We start from the raw sequence: 20,601 nt of genomic DNA, 5'->3' as shown, positions 1-20,601 counted from the left end.
GTCCGGTCTGATCCTAGACTGGGAATGAACTCCGTATGCCTAAGTCAACCCACATAACGAGCGTTCGGGCGCTCAGCCAGCCAGAGAAGCATAATACGCAAGCTGGGGATCGGCTCGATCCCCTTCTGCGTGCTGTCGGTCCCACTGCCACAACCCTCGATCCGGCTGGGGCTTAGACATGGAATGAACTCCCTATGCCTAAGCCAACCAATGAAATGGGCATGCGGGCTCTCAGTCGACCGGAGAGGCAGAATGCGCAAGCCGGGGATCGGCCCGATCTCCTCTTCGTGCTGCCGATCCTGCTACCGCAACCTTCGATCCAGTCTGATCTTAGACAAGGAATGAACTCGATATGCTTAGACTAGGGATGAACTCCGTATGCCTAAGCCAACCCACGAAACAAGCGTGCGGATGCTCAGTCGGTCGGAGAGGCAGAATGCATAAGCCAGGGATCAGCCTGGTCCTCCTCTGCGTGCTGCTGGTCCTATTACTACAACTCTCGGTCCGGTTGGGGTTTAGACATGGAATGAACTCCTTATGCCTAAGCCAATCCATAAAACGGGCGTGCGGGCGCTCAACCGGATGAAGAGTTAGAATGCGCCAGCTGGGGATCGGCCTGGTCCCCCCTGCGAGCTAAAGATCCTACTGCCACCACCCTCGATCCGGTCTGAACTTAGACTGGGAATGAACTCCGTAAGCTTAGACTAGGGATGAACTCCGTATACCTAAGTCAACCCACGAAACGAGCGTGCGGACGCTCAGCCGACCAGAGAGGCAAGATGCACAAGCCGGGGATCGAACGGGTGGAAGATGGGTTCAAGCATATGGAATGAACTCTGTATGCCTAAGCCAACCCATGAAATGAGCGTGCGGGCGCTCAGCCGGCCGAAGAGGCAGAATGCGCAAGCCAGGGACCCGTTCGGTCCCCCTCTACATGCTACCAGTTCCGCTGCCACAACCCTAGATCTAGCTGGGGCTTAGACATGGAATGAACTCTCTATGCGTAAGCCAACCCATGAAACGGGCGTACGGGCGTTCAGTCGACCGGAGAGGCAGAATGAGCAAGCCGGGGATCGGCCCGGTCCCCCCTGCATGCTATCGATCCTGTTGCCACAAACCTCAGTTCGGTCTGATCTTAGACTGGGAATGAACTCGATATGCTTAGATTGGGGATGAACTCCGTATGCCTAAGTTAACCCATGAAATGAGCGTGCGGGCGCTCAGCCGGTCGAAGAGGCAGAATGCGCAAGCTGGGGATCGGCCTGGTCCCCTACTGCGTGTTACCGGTCACGCTACCACAAACCTCGGTCCGACTGGGGCTTAGACATGGAATGAACTCCCTATGCCTTAGCCAACCCACGAAACGGGCGTGCGGGCACTCAGCCGGCCGGAGAGGCAGAATACGCAACCCTCATCCGGATCGATCTTAGACTGGGAATGAACTCCGTATGCCTAAGTCAACCCACAAAATGAGCGTTCGGGTGCTGAGCCGACTGGAGAGGCATAATGCATAAGCCGAGCATAGGCCCGTTGCACATCTTCGTGCTGTTAGTCCTGCTACCACAACCCTCAGTCCGACTAGGGCTTACACATCGAATGAACTTTCTATGCCTAAACCAACCCACGAAAAGGGCGTACGGGTGCTCAGCCGGCCAGAAAGGTAGCATACGCAAGCCGGTGACCGACCCAGTCCTCCCTTCATGTTGACGATCCTGCTGCCACTACCTTCGGTCTGGTTCGATCTTAGACTGGGAATGAACTCCTTATGCCTAAGTCAACCCATGAAATGAGTGTTCAGGTGCTGAACTAGCCAGAGATGCATAATGCGTAAGCCGGGGATCGACCCGGTCCCTCTCTACGTACTGTCGGTCCCGTTGCCACAACCCTCGGTCTAATCCGATCTTAGACTGGAAATGAACTCTGTATGCTTAGACATGGAATGAACTCTATATGCCTAAGCCAACCCATCAAACGAGTATGTCGGCACTCAACCGACCGGACATGTAAAATGCATAAGTCGAGGATCAACCCGATCCCCCTCTGCGTGTTGCTAGTCCCGCTGCCATAATCATCGGTCCAACTGGGGCTTAAACATGGAATGAACTCCCTATGCCTAAGCCAACCCATGAAATGCGCGTGCGGGCCATCAACCGGTCGGAGAGGCAGAATGCGTAAGCCGAGGATCAGTCCGATCCCCCCTGCGTGCTGTCGATCCTGTTGTCGCAACCCTTGGTCTGGTCTGATCTTAGACTGGGAATGAACTCCATATGCTTAGATTGGGGATGAACTCCGTATGCCTAAGTCAACCCACGAAACGAGTGTGCGAGCGTTCAACCGACCGAAGAGGTCGGTCGGAGAGGCAGAATGTGTAAGCCAGGGATCGGCTCGATCCCCCCCTGCGTGCTGCCGATCCTGCTATCGCAACCCTCGGTCTGGTCTGATCTTAGACTAGGAATGAACTCCATATGCTTAGACATGGAATGAACTCCGTATTCCTAAGCCAACCCACAAAACCAGCGTGCGGGCGCTCAACCGATCGGAAAGGCAAAATACATAATCCATGGACCGAACCAGTCCCCCCTGCATGTTGTTGATCCTGCTGTCGCATCCCTCGATCCGGTTCAATCTTAGATTGGGAATGAACTCTGTATGCCTAAGTCAACCCATGACACGAGCGTTCGGGCGCTGAGCCGACTGGAGAGGCATAATGCGCAAGTCGAGGATAGGCCCGGTCCCCCTCTGCGTGCTGCCGATCCCACTGCCACAACCCTCGATCCAGCTGGGGCTTAGACATGTAATGAACTCCCTATGCCTAAGCCAACCTACGGAACGGGCGTGCGGGCGCTCAGTCAGCTGGAGAAGCAGAATGTGCAAGCCGAAGATCGGCCCGGTCCCCCTTACGTGCTGCCGATCCTACTGTCGCAACCCTCGATTCGGTCTGATCTTAGACTGGGAATGAACTCCATATGCTTAGGCTGGGGATGAACTCCGTATGCCTAAGTCAACCCACGAAACGAGCGTGCGGACATTCAGCCGACCAGAGAAGCAGGATGCACAAGCCGGGGATCGAACGAGTGGTAGGTGGGTTCAATCAGATCTTCATATTTCTGCCATGCCAATGCCTTGGCTTGTAAATTCATACAGTGGTCCCCTAAGCCTTCATGTGAAGTTTCATGGCAAGACGAACCGTTTTCTATTTTTCACAAATTTTGAAACTTTTTGCAGTTCAAGATTTTTTAAATATTTTTTAGAAAGATTTTTGTCCCCAAATTTGGCAGAGGTGATCCTTGTATTTTTTTTAGCATGCACAAAAAAATTCAGCTAAAAACTCAAAGTGGAGAAGATTTTGTGATCGTTTGAAAAAAGTGTCCCCATTTCAGACACTTTAATGGCTACTGGCAGCAAACCTATAAAATCTCAAATGCTCTTTAAGGGGGTGTGTGTTCTTGAGGTTTGATGAGGGATAGGGGGCCAATATAAGGGCCAAGTACCAGCACCCATCGCACATCATGTTCGCACACCCCTCGGCCCAACCAATCACTGGAACCCCCAATGTCGTCGGTTAGGCTCTCCGATGACGCACCGACGATGCTCCGATGGTGGAGCCCTGGGCAAAAAAAATGTGGCACCAGTAGATGTCCGAGCCTAGCATGTGTGCTGTGGCTCAACCTCTTAGACTGGGAGTGAACTCTGCATGCTTAGACATGGAATGAACTCTGTAGGCCTAAGCCAACCCACGAAACGAGCGTGCGGGCGCTCAACCGGTCGGAGAGGTAGAATGCGCAAGCTGAGGATCGACCCGATCCCCCTTTACGTGCTGTTGGTCCCATTTCCATAACCCTCAGTCTGGCTGGGGCTTAGACATGGAATGAACTCCCTATGCCTAAGCCAACCCACGAAACGGGCATGCGGGTGCTCAATCGGCCGGAGGGGTAGAATGCGTAAGCCGAGGATCAACCTGGTCCCCCCTGCGTGCTGTCAATCCTACTACCGTAACCATCGGTCCGGTCTGATCTTAGACTAGGAATGAACTTCGTATGCCTAGAGTAGGGATGAACTCAGTATGCCTTAGTCAACTCACGAAACGAGCATGCGGGCACTCAACCGATCGAAAAGGCCGGTCGGAGAGGCAGAATACGCAAGCTAGGGATCAGTTTGATCCCCCCTACGTGCTACCGATCCTGCTGGTGGTCCCGCTACCACAACCCTCGATCCAGCTGGGGCTTAGACGTGGAATGAACTCCCTATGCCTAAGCGAACCCACAAAATGGGCATGCGAACGCTCAGTCGACCGGAGAGGCAGAATGTGCAAGCCAGGGATCGACCCGATCCCCCCTACGTGCTATCGATCCTGCTGCCACAACCCTCGATCTGATCTGATCTTAGACTGGGAATGAACTTCGTATGCTTAGACTGGGGATGAACTCCGTATGCCTAAATCAACCCACGAAACGAGCGTATGGGCGCTCAGTCGACCAGAGAGGCAGAATGCGTAAGTCGGGGATCGACCTGATCCCCCCTGCGTGCTACCGATCCTACTGCTGGCCTACTATCGCAACCCTCTGTCCGGTCAGATTTTAGACTGGGAATGAACTCCGTACGCTTGGATATGGAATGAAATCCGTATGCCTAAGCCAACCCACGAAACGAGCGTACAGCGCTCAGTTGGCCGGAGAGGTAGAATGCTCAAGCCAGGGACCGACCCGGTCCCCCCTACGTGCTGTCGATCCTACTGCCACAACCCTTGGTTCGGTCTGATCTTAGACTGGGAATGAACTCCGTATGCCTAAGTCAACCCACCAAACGAGCGTTCGAGCGTTGAGCTGGCTGGAGAGGCATAATGCGCAAGTCGAGGATTGGCCTGGTCCCCCTCTACGTGCTGTTGGTCTTGCTGCCACAACCCTCTGTCTGACTGGGGCTTAGACATGGAATGAACTCCTTATGCCTAAGCCAACCCACGAAACGGGCGTGTGGGTGCTCAACCGGCCAGAGAGGTAGAATGCACAAGTCGGGGATCAGCCTGATCCCCCCTGCATGCTACTGATCCTACTGTCGCAACCCTCGGTCTGGTTTGATCTTAGACTAGGAACGAACTCCATATGCTTAGACTGGGGATAAACTCCGTATGCCTAAGTCAACCCACGAAATGAGCGTGCGGACGCTCAGTCGACCAGAGAGGCAAGATGCGCAAGTTGGGGATCGAACGGGTGGTAGGTGGGTTCAAGCACATCTTTATATTTTTGCCATGCCAATGCCATTTTTATGGCTTTCCGGTGATTCTTCGGTGATGCTCTGATAATGGTGCGTCGGGTGAAAAAAATATGGCACTAGCACATGCCCGAGCCCAGTATGTGCACCATGGCTCAAACTCTTAGATTAGAAATGAACTCCGTATGCTTAAACATGGAATGAACTCTGTATGCCTAAGCCAACCCACGAAACGAGCGTGCAGGCACTCAACCGACCAGAGAAGTAGAATACGCAAGTCAAGGATCAGACCGGCTCAGTCCCCCTAGTATTGTCGATCCTACTGCCGTAACCCTTGGTCCGATCTGATCTTAGACTGGGAATGAACTCCGTATGCCTAAGTCAACCCACAAAACGAGCTTTCAGGCGCTGAGCCAGCCGGAGAGGCATAATGCGTAAGCCAAGGATTGGCCCGGTCCCCCTCTGCGTGCTGCCATTCCCACTTCCATAACCCTCGATTTGGCTGGGGCTTAGACATGGAATGAACTCCCTATGCCTAAGCCAACCCATGAAACGGGCGTGAGGGCACTCAGTCGGCCGGAGAGGCAGAATGCGCAAGCTGAGGATCAGCCCGATCCTCCTTGCGTGCTACCGATCCTACTACCGCAACCCTCAATCTGGTCTGATCTTAGATTGGGAATGAACTTTGTATGCTTAGACTGGCGATGAACTCCGTACGCCTAAGTCAACCCACGAAACAGGCGTGTAGACGCTCAACTGACCAGAGAGACAGGATACGCAAGTCGGGGATCGAACGGGTGGTAGGTGGGTTCAAGCACATCTTCATATTTCTCCATGCCAATGCCATTTTTATGGCTTGTAAATTCATACAATGGTCCCCTAAGCCTTCATGTGAAGTTTTGTGGCAAGATGACACGTTTTCTATTTTTCACGACTTTCAAAACTTTTTGCGGTTCGGGATTTTTTTAAATTTTTTTAGAAAGAGTTTTGTCAACAAATTTGGTAGAGGTCATCCTTGTATTTTTGTTGGCATGCAAAAAAAAATTTACCTTAAAACTTGAAGTGGAGAAGATTTGGTGACCATTTGAAAAAAGTGTCCCCATTTCAGTCACTTTAATGGCTACTGGCAGCAAACCTATAAAATCTCAAATGCTCTTTAAGGGGGTGTGAGTTCTTGAGGTTTGATGAGGGATAGGCGGCCAATATAAGGGCCAAGTACCAGCACCCATTGCACATCATGTGCGCACACCCCCCGGCCCCTCCAATCGTCGAAACCCCCAATGCGGTCGGTTAGGCTCTCCGGTGATGCTCCGGCGATGATTCGACATGGTGCCTCGAGCAAAAAAATACGACACCAGCACATGCCCGAGCCCAGCATGTGCACCGTGGCTCAATCTCTTAGTCTACGAATAAACTCCGTCTGCTTGGACATGGAATGAACTATGTATGCCTAAGCCAACCCACGAAACGAGCGGGCAGGCGCTCAACCGGTCGGAGAGGTAGAATGCGCAAGTCGGGGATCAACTCGATCCCCCTCTGCGTGCTATCGGTCTGGCTGCCACAACCCTCGATCTGGCTGGGGCTTAGACATAGAATGAACTCCCTATGCCTAAGCCAACCCACGAAACGGGCATGCGGGCGCTCAGCCTACCAGAGAGGCAGAATGAGCAAGTCAGGGATCGACCCGATCCCACCTGCGTGCTATCGATCCTGCTAACGTAACCCTCAGTTCGATCTGATATTAGATTGGGAATGAACTCCGTATGCCTAAGTCTACCCATGAAACGAGCGTTCGGGCGCTGAGCCGATCGGAGAGGCATAATATGCAAGTTGGGGATTGACTAGATCCCCCTCTGTGTGCTACCAGTCCCGTTGCCACAACCCTCGGTCTGACTGGGACTTAGACATGGAATGAACTCCCTATGCCTAAGACAACCCATGAAACGAGCTTGCGGGTGCTCAGTCGGCCGGAGAGGCAGAATGCGCAAGTCGGGGACCGACCCGGTCCCCCTTGCGTGCTATCGATCTTGCTATCACAACCCTCGGTCTGATCCAATCTTAGACTGGGAATGAACTGGAAAGGCATAATACACAAGCTGGGGATCGGCCCGGTACCCTTCTACGTGCTGCCGATCCCACTGCCACAACCCTCGGCCCGGTTGAGGCTTAGACATGGAATGAACTCCTATGCCTAAGCCAACACACGAAACAGGCATACGGGCGCTCAACCGGCTAGAAAGGCAGAATGCGCAAGCCGGAGATCGGCCTGGTCCCCCTTGCATGCTACCGATCCTACTGTCGCAACCTTCGGTTGGTCCGATCTTAGGCTGGGAATGAACTCTGTATGCTTAGACATGGAATGAACTCCGTACGCCTAAGCCAACCCACGAAATGAGCGTGTCGGTGCTCAGCTGGTCTGAGAGGCAGAATGCGCAGGCCGGGGATCGGTCCGATCCCTCCTGCGTGCTACCGATCCTGCTACCACAACCCTCGTTCTGGTCTGATCTTAGACTGGGAATGAGCTTCATATGCTTAGACTGGGGATGAACTCCGTATGCCTAAGTCAAACCACGAAACGAGCGTGCGGACGCTCAGCCGACCAGAGAGCCAGGATGCGTAAGCTGGGGATCGAAAGGGTGGTAGGTGGTTTCAAGCACATCTTCATATTTTTGCCATGCCAATGCCATTTTTATGGCTTGTAAATTCATACAATGGTCCCCTAAGCCTTGATGTGAGGTTTCACGGCAAGACGACCTGTTTTCTATTTTTCATGATTTTCAAAATTGTTTGCAGTTCGGGATTTTTTAAACTTTTTTTAGAAAGAGTTTTGCTACCAAATTTAGTGGAGGTGATCCTTTTATTTTTATTGGCATGCACAAAAAAATTCAGCTAAAAACTCGAAGTGGAGAAGATTTTGTGACCGTTTGAAAAAAGTGTCCCCATTTCAAACACTTTAATGGTTATTGCCAGCAAACGTATAAAATCTCAAATGCTCTTTAAGGGGGTGTGAGTTCTCAAGGTTTGATGAGGGATAGGGGGCCAATATAAGGGCCAAGTACCAGCACCCATCGTACATCATGTGTGTAAACCCCTCGGTCCCCCCAATCACCGGAACCCCCACTGCCGTCGGTTAGGCTCTCCGGTGATGCTCCGGCGATGCTTCGGCGATGGTGCCCTGGGTGAAAAAAATGTGGCACCAGCACATGCCCGAGCCTAGCATGTGCACCATGGCTCAAACTCTTAGACTACGAATGAACTCCGTATGCTTGGACATGGATTGAACTCCGTATGCCTAAGCCAACCCACGGAATGAGTGTACGGGCGCTCAGCAGGCAGAATGTGCAACCCTCGGTCCGGTCTGATCTTAGACTGGGAATGAACTCCATATGCTTAGACATGGAATGAACTCCTTATGAATAAGCCACCCCATGAAATGAGCGTGCGGCACTCAACCGATCGAAGAGGCAGAATGCGCAAGTTAGGGACAGGCCCCATCCCACCCTGCGTGCTGTCGATCCAGCTGCCGCAACCCTCGGTCTGGTCCGATCTTAGACTGGGAATGAACTCCGTATGCTTAATTCAACCCACAAAACATGCGTTCGGGCACTGAGCCGGCCGGAGAGGATAATGCACAAGCCAGGGATTAGCCCGGTCCCTTTTTGCGTGCTATCGGTCCCACTACCATAACCCTCAGTCCAGTTGGGGCTTAGACATGGAATGAACTCCCTATGCCTAAGCCAACCCATGAAACAGGCGTGCGGGCACTCAACCGGTCGAGAGGTAGAATGCGTAAGCTGGGGATCGGCCTGGCCCTCCTGCGTGCTGTCAATCCGGCTACCGCAACCCTCGGTCCGATCTGATCTTAGACTAGGAATGAACTCCTTATGCTTAGACTAGGGGTGAACTTCGTATGCCTAAGTCAACCCATGAAACATGCGTGTGGGCGCTCAACCGATCAGAAAGGCCGATCGAAGAGACAGAATGCGCAAGTCGGGGATCGGCTCGTTCCCCCCTGCGTGCTATCGATCCTGCTGTTGGTCCTACTGTCGCAACCCTTGGTCCGATCCGATCTTAGACTGGGAATGAACTCCATATGCTTAGACATTGAATGAACTCCGTATGCCTAAGCCAACCCACGAAATGAGCATGCGGGTGCTCAGTCGACCGAAAAGGTAGAACGCGTAAGCCGAGGACTGACTTGATCTCCACTATGTGCTATCGATCCTGCTGTCACAACTCTCGATTCGATTCGATCTTAAACTGGGAATGAACCCCGTATGCTTAGACATGGAATGAACTCCGTATGCCTAAGTCAACCCATGAAACAAGCATGTAGGTGCTCAATCGATCGGAGAGGCAGAATGCGTAAGCCGAGGATTAGCCCAGTCCCCCTTGCGTGCTTTTGATCCTACTGCTTAGATTGGGAATGAACTCCGTATGCCTTAGTCAATGCACGAAATAAGCGTTTGAGCATTGAGCCGACCGGAGAGGCATAATGCACAAGTCGAGGATCAACCTAGTCCCTTTCTGCGTGCTACCGGTCCCACTGCCACAATCCTTGGTCTGGCTGGGGCTTAGACATGGAATGAACTCCCTATGCCTAAGCCAACCCATAAAACGGGAGTCCGGGTGCTCAGCATGCCGGAGAGGCAGAATGCACAAACCGGGGATCGGCTCGATCCCTCCTGCGTGCTGTCGATCTTGCTATCGCAACCCTCAGTCCGATTCGATCTTAGACTGGGAATGAACTCTGTATGCTTAGACTGGGGATGAACTCCGTATGCCTAAGTCAACTAATGAAACAAGCGTGCCAGCACTCATCCGATCGGAGAGGCAGAATGTGCAAGTCGAGGATCAGCCCGATCCCCCCTACGTGTTGTCGATCCTACTACTTAGACTGGGAATGAACTCTGTATGCTTAAGTCAACCCACGAAACAAGTGTTTGGGCGCTGAGCTGGTCGGAAAGGCATAATGCACAAGTCGACGATCGACCCAGTCCCCTTCTACGTGCTACCGATCTCGCTGCCACAGCCCTTGGTCCGGTTGGGGCTTGACATGGAATGAACTCCCTATGCCTAAGCCAACCCACGAAACGGGTGTTCGAGCACTCAACCGGCTGGAGAGGCAGAATCCACAAGCCAGGGATAGGCCCGGTCCCCCTCTACGTGCTACCGATACTGCTGCCATAACCCTCAGTCCGACTGGGGCTTAGACTTGGAATGAACTCCGTATGCCTAAGCCAACCCACGAAACGAGCATGCGGGTGTTCAGCCGACCGGAGAGGCAGAATGCTCAAGCCAGGGACCAACCCGGTCCCCTTACGTGTTGTCGATCTTACTGCCATAACCCACGGTTCGGTCTGATCTTAGACTAGGAATGAACTCCGTATGCCTAAGACAACCCATGAAACGAGTGTTCGGGCGCTGAACCGACCGGAGAGGCATAATGCACAAGCCAGGAAACGACCCGATTCCCCCTCTGCGTGCTGCCGATCCCCCTGCCACAACCCTCTGTCCGACTGGGGCTTAGACATGGAATGAACTCCCTATGCCTAAGCCAACCCATGAAACGGGTGTGCGGGCACTCAGCGGGCTGGAGAAGCAGAATGTGCAAGCCGAGGATCGACTCGATCCCCCTCTGTATGCTGTCGGTCCTACTACCACATCCCTCGGTCTGACTGGAGCTTAGACATGGAATGAACTCCTTATGCCTAAGCCAACCCACGAAACAGTCGTGCAGGCACTCAACCGACTGGAGAGGCAGAATGCACAAGTCGGAGATCTGCCCAATCCCCTCTGCGTGCTGTCGATCCTATTACCACAACCCTCAGCCCGGTCCGATCTTAGATTGGGAATGAACTCCGTATACTTAGACTGGTGATGCACTCCGTATGACTAAGTTAACCCACGAAATGAGTGTGCGGGCGCTCAACCGACCGGAGAGGCAGAATGTGCAAGCCAGGGATTGGCCCAGTCCCCCCTGCGTGCTACCGATCCTGCTGCTAGTCCTGCTACCACAACCATCGGCCCTGTCCGATCTTAGACTGGGAATGAAATCCGTATGCTTAGGCATGGAATGAACTCCGTATACTTACGCCAACCCATGAAACGAGCATGCGGGTGCTCAGTCGATCGGAGAGGCAGAATGCGCAAGCCGAGGACCGACTCGATCCCCCTCTGCGTGCTGTCGATCCTACTGTTACAACCTTCCGTTCGATCCGATCTTAGACTGGGAATGAACTCCGTATGCTTAGACTGGGGATGAACCCCGTATGCCTAAGTCAACACACGAAGTGAGCATGCAGGCACTCAACAAGTCGGAGAGGTCGATCGGAGAGGCAGAATGCGTAAGTCGGGGATCGACCCGGTCCTCCCTGCATGCTGTCAATCCTGTTGCTGGTCCTACTGCCACAACCCTCGGTCTGGCCCGATCTTAGACTGGGAATGAACTCCGTATGCTTAGACATGGAATGAACTCTGTATGCCTAAGCCAACCCACAAAACGAGCGTACGATCGCGCAGTCGGTCGAAAAGGCAAAATGTGCAAGTCAGGGACCGACCCGATCCTCCCTTACGTGCTGTCGATCCTGTTGCCGCAACCCTCAGTCTGGTCCGATCTTAGACTGGGAATGAACTCCGTATGCCTAAGTCAACCCACGAAACGAGCGTTCGGGCGCTGAGCTGGCCTAAGAGGCATAATGCGTAAGTTGAGGATCGACCCGATCCCTCTCTGTCTACTGTCGGTCCCGCTGCCATAACCCTTGGTCCGACTGGGGCTTAGACATGGAATGAACTCCCTATGCCTAAGCCAACCCATGAAATAGGCGCGCGGGCACTCAGCCAGCCGAAAAGGTAGAATGCGTAAGCCAAGGATCGGCTCGACCCCCCCTGTGTGCTGTCGATGCTATTGCGTAACCATCGGTCTGGTTCGATCTCAGACTAGGAGTGAACTCTGTATGCTTAGACTGGGGATGAACTCCGTATGCCTAAGTCAACCCATGAAACGAGCGTGCGGGTGCTCAGTCGGCCAGAAAGGCATAATGCGCAAGCCGAGGATTAGCTCGGTCCCCCTCTGTGTGCTGTCGATCCCGCTGCCAGTCCTGCTGCCACAACCCTCAGTTTGGATAGGGCTTAGACATGGAATGAACTCCATATGCCTAAGCCAACCCACGAAACAAGCGTACAGGTGCTCAACAGGTCAGAGAGGCAGAATGCGCAAGCCGTGGATCAGTCCGATCCCCCTTGCGTGCTACCGATCCTGCTACTGGTCCTGCTGGCACAACCCTCGATCGGGTTCGATCTTAGACTGGGAATGAACTCTGTATACTTAGACATGGAATGAACTCCGTATGCCTAAGCCAACCCATGAAACGAGCCTACAGGCGATCAGTCGACCGAAAAGGCAAAATGCACAAGTCGAGGACCGTCTTGGTCCCCCCTGTATGCTGTCGATCCTGTTGCCGTAAACCTCGGTCCAATCCCATCTTAGACTGAGAATGAACTCCGTATGCCTAAGTTAACCCATAAAATGAGCGTGCGGGTGCTGAACCGGCCAGAGAGCCATAATGCGCAAGGTGAGGATCGACCCAGTCCCCCTCTGCATGCTGTCGGTCCACCTGCCGCAACCCTCGGTCCGACTGGGGCTTAGACTTCGAAAGAACTTCCTATGCCTAAACCAACCCATGAAACGGGTGTGCAGGCGCTCAGCCAGTCAGAAAGGCAGAATGCGCAAGTCTGGGATCGGACGGGTCCCCCTTGCGTGCTACCGATCCTACTGTTACAACCCTCGGTCCGATTCAATCTTAGACTGGGAATGAACTTCGTATGCTTAGACTAGGGATGAACTCCGTACCGCTAAGTCAACCTACGAAATGAGCATGTGGGCGCTCAGTCGGCTAGAGAGGCCGACCGTAGAGGTAAAATGCGCAAGCCGGGGATCGACCCAGTCCCCCCTGTGTGCTGTCGATCCTGCTACTGGTCCTGCTGTCGCAACCCTCGGTCCGGTCTGATCTTAGACTGGGAATGAACTCCGTATGCTTAGACATGGAATGAACTCCATATGCCTAAGCCAACCTACGAAACGAGTGTGCGGGCACTCAGCCGGTCGGAGAGGTAGAATGCACAAGCCGGAGATTGGCCCGGTCCCCCTCTGCGTGCTGCCGGTCCCGCTGCCATAACCTTCGGTCCGACTGGGGCTTAGATGTGGAATGAACTCCCTATGCCTAAGCCAACCCACGAAACGGGCGTACGGGGGCTCAGCCGCTCGGTCCCCCCTACGTGCTGTCGATCCTGCTACCTCAACCCTCGGTCTGGTTTGATCTTAGACTAGGAATGAACTTCGTATGCTTAGACTAGGGATGAACTCCGTATGCCTAAGTCCACCCACGGAACGAGCGTTCGGGCGCTCAGTCGGTCGGAGAGGCCGATCGGAGAGGTAGAATGTGTAAGCCGAGGATCGACCCAGTCCCTTTCTATGTGCTACCAGTCCCGCAGCCACAACCCTCAGTCCGATTAGGGCTTAGACATGGAATGAACTCCCTTTGCCTAAGCCAACCCATGAAATGGGCGTGCGGGCACTCAGCCGGCCGGAAAGGCAGAATGCGCAAGCCGAGGATCAGCCCAGTCTACCCTACGTGCTGCCAATCCTACCGTCGCAACCCTCGATTCGGTCCGATCTCAGACTGAGAATTAACTCTGTATGCTTAGACTGGGGATGAACTCCATATGCTTAAGTGAACCCATGAAACGAGCTTACGAACGCTCAGCCGATCGAAGAGACAGAATGCGTAAGTCAGGGATCGACCCGGTCCCCCCTGCGTGCTATCGATCCTGATGCTGGTCCTGCTACCGCAACCCTTGGTTCGGTCCGATCTTAGATTGAGAATGAACTCCGTATGCTTAGACATGGAATGAACTCCGTATGGCTAAGCCAACCCACGAAACGAGCGTGTGGGCGCTCAGTCGGCCGAAAAGGCAAAATGTCCAAGCTGAGGATCGGCTCAGTCCCCCCCTGGGTGCTGTCAATCTTGCTATCGCAACGCTTTGTCCGGTCCGATCTTAGACTGGGAATAAACTCCGTATGCCTAAGTCAACCCATGAAATGAGCATTCAGGCACTGAGTCGGCCAGAGAGGCATAATGCTCAAGTCGGGGATTGGTCGGGTCCCCCTCTGTGTGCTGCCAGTCCCGTGCCACAACCCTCGGTCTGGCTCTGGCTTAGACATGGAATGAACTCCCTATGCCTAAGCCAACCCACAAAATGGGCGTACGGGCGCTCAACCGGTCGGAGAGGTAGAATGCACAAGTCGGGGATCGGCCCGGTCCCCCCTACATGCTGCCAATCCTACTGCCACAACCTTTGATCCGATCTGATCTTAGACTGGGAATGAACTCCGTATGCTTAGACTGGGGATGAACTCCGTATGCCTAAGTCAACCCACGAAACGAGGGTGGGGGTGCTCAGCTGGCCGGAGAGGCCAGTCGGAGAGGCAAAATGCGTAAGCCAGGGATCGACCCGATCCCCCTTACATGTTGTCGATCCTGCTGCTGGTCCTGCTGTTGCAACCCTCGGTCCGGTCCGATCTTAGACTGGGAATGAACTCCGTATGATTAGACATGGAATGAACTTCGTATGCCTAAATCAACCCACGAAATGAGCATGTGGGCACTCAGCCGATTGGAGAGGAAGAATGCGTAAGCCAGGGATCGACATAGTCTCCCATGCGTGTTGTTGATCCTGCTGCTTCAACCTTTGGTCCGGTCCGATCTTAGACTAGGAATGAACTCCGTATGCCTACGTTAACCCATGAAACGAGCATTTGGGTGCTGAGCTGGTCAGAGAGGCATAATGCGCAAGCCAGGGATCAGCCCGGTCCCCCTCTGCGTGCTGTCAGTCTCGATGCCATAACCCTCGATTCGACTGGGGTTAGACATGGAATGAACTCCCTATGCCTAAGCCAACCCACGAAACGGGCGTGCGGGCGCTCAACCGGTCGGAAAGGCAGAATGCGTAAGTCGGGGATCAGGCCGGTCCCCTCTATGTGCTACCGATCCTACTACCGTAACCCTTGGTTCGATCCGATCTTAGACTGGGAATGAACTTCGTATGCTTAGAATGGGGATGAACTTTGTATGCCTAAGTCAACCCATGAACCGAGCTTACGGGCGATCAGCCTGCCTAAGTGGCAGAATGCGTAAGTCGGGGATCGGTCTGGTCCCCCCTACATGCTACCGATCCTGCTACTGGTCCTGCTATCGCAACCCTTGGTTCAGTCCGATCTTAGACTGGGAATGAACTCCGTATGCTTAGGCATGGAATGAAATCCGTATGCCTAAGCCAACCCACGAAACGGGCGTGCGGGCGCTCAGCCGGTCGAAAAGGTAGAATGCACAAGCCAGGGATCCACCCGATCCCCCCTACGTGCTGTCGATCTTGCTATCGCAACCCTCGATCCGGTTCGATCTTAGACTGGGAATGAACTCCGTATGCTTAAATTGGGGATGAACTCCATATGCCTAAGTCAACCCATGAATCGAGCTTACGGGTTATCAGTCGATCGAAGAGGCAGAATACGTAAGCCGGGGATCAGCCTAGTCCCCCCTGCATGCTACCGATCCTGTTACTGGTCCTGCTATCGCAACCCTTGGTCGGGTCCGATCTTAGACTGGGAATGAACTCCGTATGCTTAGGCATGGAATGAACTCCGTATGCGTAAGCCAACCCATGAAACGAGCGTACGGGTACTCAGTCGATCGAAAAGGCAGAATGCACAAGTCAGGGATCGGCTCGATCCCCCCTGCGTGCTATCGAACCTATTATCGCAACCTTCGATCTGATCCGATCTTAGACTGGGAATGAACTCCGTATGCCTAAGTCAACCCATGAAACGAGCATTCGGGCGTTGATCCGGCCAGAGAGGCATAATGCTCAACCCTCGGTTTGACTGGGGCTTAGACATGGAATGAACTTTCTATGCCTAAGCCAACCCCCGAAACGGGCATACGGGTGCTCAGTCGGTCGGAGAGGCAGAATGCACAAGCTGGGGATCAGATCAGTCCCCCCTGTTTATGCTTAGACTGGGAATGAACTCCATATGCTTAGACTGGGGATGAACTCTGTATGCTTAAGTCAACCCATGAAACGAGCGTGCAGACGCTCAGTCGACCAGAGAGGCAGGATGCGCAAGCCGGGGATCGAACGAGTGGTAGGTGGGTTCAAGCACATCTTCATATTTCTGCCATGCCAATGCCATTTTTATGGCTTGTAAATTCATACAATGGTCCCCTAAGCCTTCATGCAAAGTTTCGTGGCAAGACGACCCGTTTTCTATTTTTCATGATTTTTCAAACTTTTTACAGTGCAAGATTTTTTAATATTTTTTGAGAATGAGTTTTGTCCCCAAAGTTTGTAGAGGTGATCCTTGTATTTTTTCTGGCTTGCCCAAAAAACTTCAGCTAAAAACTCGAAGTGGAGAAGATTTTGTGACCATTTGAAAAAAGTGTCCCCATTTCACACACTTTAATGGCTACTGGCAGCAAACCTATAAAATCTCAAATGCTCTTTAAGGGGGTGTGAATTCTCGAGGTTTGATGAGGGATAGGGGGTCAACATAAGGGCCAAGTACCAGCACCCATCGCACATCATGTGTGCACACCCCCTGGCCCCCCAAATCGTCAGAACCCCCAATGTTGTCGATTAGGCTGTCCGACGATGCTCCGGCGATGCTTCGATGATGGTGCCCCGAGCGAAAAAAATGTGGCACCGGCACATGTTCGAGCCCAACATGTGCGTCGTGGCTCAAACTCTTAGACTGGGAATGAACTCCGTATGCTTAGACAAGGAATGAACTCCGTATGCCTAAGCCAACCTACGAAACGAGCGTGTGGGGGCCCAGCCGACCAAAGAGGCAGAATGCGCAAGCCGGGGATCGAACCGATCCCCCTCTGTGTGCTGCTGGTCCCACTACAACAACCCTTGGGTCGACTGGGGCTTAGACATGGAATTAACTCCCTATGCCTAAGCCAACCCATGAAATGGGTGTGCGGATGCTCAGTCGATCGGAGAGGCAGAATGCACAAGCCGAGGACCTGTCCGATCCCTCCTGTGTGCTACCGATCCTGCTGCCGTAACCCTCGATCTGGTCTGATCTTAGACTGGGAATGAACTCCATATGCTTAGACTAGGGATGAACTTCATATGCCTAAGTCAACCCATGAAACGAGCGTGCGGACGCTCAGTTGACAAGAGAGGCAGGATGTGTAAGCCGAGGATCAAACGGTTGGTAAGTGGGTTCAAGCACATCTTCATATTTCTACCATGCCAATGCCATTTTTATGGCTTGTAAATTCATACAATGGTCCCCTAAGCCTTGATGTGAAGTTTCATGGCAAGACGACCCATTTTTTATTTTTCATGATTTTTGAAACTTTTTACGGTTCAAGATTTTTTAAAATTTTTTTAGAAAGAGTTTTGTCCCCAAATTTGGTAAAGGTGATGCTTGTATTTTTGTTGGCATGCACAAAACAATTCAGCTAAAAACTCGAAGTGGAGAAGATTTTGTGACCGTTTGAAAAAAGTGTCCCCATTTTAGACACTTTAATGGCTACTGGCAGCAAACCTATAAAATCTCAAATGCTCTTTAAGGAGGTGTGAGTTCTCGAGGTTTGATGAGGGATAGGTGGCCAATATAAGGGCCAAGTGTCAGCACCCATCGTAAATCATGTGCGCACACCCCCCGGCCCACCCAATCGTCGAAACCCCCAATGCTGCCGGTTAGGCTCTCCGATGATGTTCCGGTGATGCGAGCGCTCAGCTAGGGATTCACCCGGTCCCCCCTACGTGCTGTCGATCCTGCTACTGGTCCTGCTACCACAACCCTCGGTCTAGTCTGATCTTAGACTGGGAATGAACTTCGTTTGCTTAGACATGGAATGAACTCTATATGCCTAAGCCAACCTAGGAAACGAGCGTGCAGGCGCTCAGCGGCCGGAGAGGTAGAATGCACAAGTCGAGAACCGACCTGGTCCCCCCCAACGTCCTGTCGATCCTACTGTCGTAACCCTCGGTCTGGTCCGATCTTAGACAGGGAGTGAACTCTGTATACCTAAGTCAACCCACAAAATGAGCATTCGGGCACTGAGCTAACTTGAGAGGCATAATACGCAAGCCGAGGATCGGCCCAATCCCCTTTCTACGTGCTGCTGGTCCCACTGCCACAACCCTCGGTTCGACTGGGGCTTAGACATGGAATAAACTCCCTATGCCTAAGCCAACCCACGAAACAAGCGTGCAGGCACTCAACCGGCCGGAGAGCCAGAATGCAAAAGCCGAGGATCGGCCCGATCCCCTTTGCGTGCTACCGATCCTACTGCTGCTACCCTCGGTTCGATTCAATCTTACACTGGGAATGAACTCCATATGCTTAGACTGGGGATGAACTCCATATGCCTAAGTCAACCCATGAAATGAGAGTGCGGACGCTCAGCCGTCGAAGAGGCAGAATGCGTAAGCCGACGTTCGACCCGGTACCCCCTACGTGTTGCCAATCCTGCTGCTAGTCCTGTTGTCGCAACCCTCGGTCCGATCCGATCTTAGATTGGGAATGAACTCTGTATGCTTAGACATGGAATGAACTTCGTATGCCTAAGCCAACCCACGAAATGAGCGTGCGGGTGCTCAGCTAGCCGGAGAGGCAGAATACGTAAGTCGAGGATCGACCCGGTCCCCCTTGCGTTCTGTCGATCCTACTGCCACAACCCTCGGTTTGGTCTGATCTTAGATTGGGAATGAACTCCGTATGCCTAAGTCAACCCATGAAACGAGTGTTCGGGCACTGAGCCGACTGGAGAGGCATAATGCGCAAGCTGCGGATCGAGTCAATCCCCCTCTGTGAGTTGCCAGTCCAGTTGCCATAACCCTCGGTCCGGCTAGGGCTTAGACATGGAATGAACTCCCTATGCCTAATCCAACCCATGGAATGGGCATGCGGGTGCTCAGCCAGTCGGAAAGGCTGAATGTACAAGCCGGGGATCGACCCGATCCCCCCTACGTGCTACCGATCCTACTACAGCATCCCTCGATCTGATTCGATCTTAGACTGGGAATGAACTCTGTATGCTTAGACTGGGGATGAACTCTGTATGCCTAAGTTAACCCACGAAACGAGCATGCGAGCACTCAGCTGGCCGGAGAGGCAGAATACATAAGCCAGGGATCGGCTCGGTCCCCCTCTGCGTGCTACCAATCCTACTACTGGTTCTGCTACCGCAACCCTAGCTCTGGTCCTATCTTAGACTGGGAATGAACTCTGTATGCTTAGACATGGAATAAACTCCGTATGCCTAAGCCAACCCATGAAACGAATGTGCGGGCATTCAGCCGCCCGGAAAGGTAGAATGCGCAAGTCAGGGATCGACCTGGTCCCCCCTGCGTGTTATTGATCCTGCTACCGCAACCCTCAGTGTGGTCTGATCCTAGACTGGGAATGAACTCTGTATGCCTAAGTCAACCCATGAAATGAGCGTTCGGGCGCTGAGGTGGTCGGAGAGGCATAATGCACAAGCCGAGGATCGGTCCGGTCCCCCTCTGCGTGTTGTCGGTCCTGCTGCCACAACCCTCAGTCTGGCTGGGGCTTAGACATGGAATGAACTCCCTATGCCTAAGCCAACCCACGGAATGGGCGTGCGGGCACTCAGCCAACCAGAGAGGCAGAATGCGCAAGCCGGGGATCAGCCCGGTCCCCCCTGCGTGCTGTCGATCCTGCTACCGTAACCCTCGGTCCGATCCGATCTTAGACTGGGAATGAACTCCGTATGCTTAGACTAGGATGAACTCCGTATGCCTAAGTCAACCCACGAAATGAGCGTACGGCCGCTCAGCCGGCCAGAGACTTAGAATGCGTAAGCCAGAGATCGGTCCGATCCCCCCTGTGTGCTGTTGATTTTACTGCTGTTCCTGCTACCGTAACCCTTGATCCAATCCTATCTTAGACTAGGAATGAACTCCATATGCTTACACATGGAATGAACTCCGTATGCCTAAGCCAACCCACGAAACGAGCGTGCTGGCACTCAGCCGGCCGGAGAGGCAGAACGTGCAAGCTGGGGATCGGTCCGGTCCCTCCCACGTGCTACCAATCCTGCTGTCGTAACTCTCGGTTTGGTCCGATCTTAGACTGGGAATGAACTCTGTATGCTGAGGCTGGGGATGAACTCCGTATGCCTAAGTCAACCCACGAAAGAGCATGCAGGACTGAGGGTTGTGGCAGCGGGACCGATAGCACATAGAGGGGGACTGGGTCGATCCCCAGTTTACGCATTATGCCGCTCCGACCAGCTCAGTGCCTGAAAACTCATTTCGTGGGTTGACTTAGGCATACGAATTTCATTCTTGATC

The sequence above is a fragment of the Durio zibethinus genome, chromosome 15 (genome assembly GCF_047325235.1).
Source record: "Durio zibethinus cultivar Kanyao isolate XHJ-2024 chromosome 15, ASM4732523v1, whole genome shotgun sequence".
Classification (NCBI taxonomy): Eukaryota; Viridiplantae; Streptophyta; class Magnoliopsida; order Malvales; family Malvaceae; genus Durio; species Durio zibethinus.
The sequence above is the reverse complement of the archived record's forward strand: the minus strand, read 5'-3'. Positions refer to the sequence as shown.